Source organism: Sorex fumeus, unplaced genomic scaffold (assembly GCF_029834395.1).
Source record: "Sorex fumeus unplaced genomic scaffold, SorFum_2.1 ptg000015l, whole genome shotgun sequence".
Taxonomy (NCBI): Eukaryota; Metazoa; Chordata; class Mammalia; order Eulipotyphla; family Soricidae; genus Sorex; species Sorex fumeus.
This window is the reverse complement of record NW_026606072.1, coordinates 21,592,131-21,593,234: the sequence shown is the minus strand read 5'-3', so window position 1 is coordinate 21,593,234 and position 1,104 is coordinate 21,592,131. Positions and strand designations below refer to the sequence as shown.

Sequence of the window (1,104 nt, the reverse complement as noted above, 5' to 3'; positions counted from 1 at the left end):
CTGTCTTTTCCTGTCTCTGTCTCTGTCAGTATCTCTGTGTCTTTCTGTCTGTCTCTGTCTCTTTCTCTTTCACATACACACACAAACACACACAAACGCATGCATGCAAGCACACACGCACTCATGCATACATACACACTGTACCCACCAAGATAGTGACGTGAGGACACAGAAAATGTGGTAGTCTTCAAGCCAGGGAAAGGCCTCATCCTAAAGAAAATTATCAGCATCATTCCGTCTTCCAGAGCTATTAGAAACATAATCCTGTTTTCAAACCACTCTATGTCATTATGCTAGAGCGTATAGAACGAAGTGAATCATTCATACTTACTCCATTCTAGTGTCTATTCTCAATGGTACACCAGAGCAGTTATTTCCAAGAGCATCATCATCAGTGTTGACAAATCTCAGGAACCCATCTCTGTTCATAACCTACTTTACTTCATACTGAACTTCAAACTTTTGTCAACACCTTCTATTTTGGTCTCAGTAAAAACTCTGTTTTGAGACCTCTGGCACTGTGACTTTCTGAGTTTACTGACAGATTTAGTGTATCAAAATATTATTAAAAATACTTCCCTGGCAGGACAGATACCAAGATTATGCAGGTGGTTATCTCGAGGTAAGGCTTATCCATTGCACTCCAGATATGCTGACCCCTGTGATTTTCCCGAATATGGGTTTTTCCCAGTTGGGCTGCATAATTTGTGGTTGGGGGGACTGTGTTTGCACTCTCCCTCGAATAAAGAAATATACATATACATATTATTAAAATGTTATTATAACTACTCACTTTCATGAAAAGTTAACGTCTCCTTAAAGTTTTACAGTCATTGACTCCACCTATTTTATATAAATAGCATAAAATATTAGAGCATAACATCTTAGAACTGGAAAAAAGACAGAAATTTTTAAAATTTTTCCCTAATGAGCTATATTATTCTGTGGAAAACAAAGTATATTATTTTATCTACCTACATATTTCTTAAAAGTTTCAATTTCTTTCAATCACAACAAACAATTATAACTGACTTTACAGATGGAGTAGCTTAAGTTTTATTGTCAGTTTATTTTCAGTCAAGGAATAGTTAATTGATGCAGCTG

The 1,104-nt window shown here is 36.1% G+C and overlaps 1 non-coding gene across 1 annotated transcript; it reads left to right on the top strand.

The window, feature by feature from the left end:
• Positions 1–571: 571 nt before the first annotated feature.
• Positions 572–741, top strand: LOC130021452 (U1 spliceosomal RNA). The gene has a single exon (XR_008792158.1). It is a non-coding gene; the product is annotated as a U1 spliceosomal RNA (small nuclear RNA).
• The last annotated feature ends 363 nt before the right edge of the window (positions 742–1,104 follow it).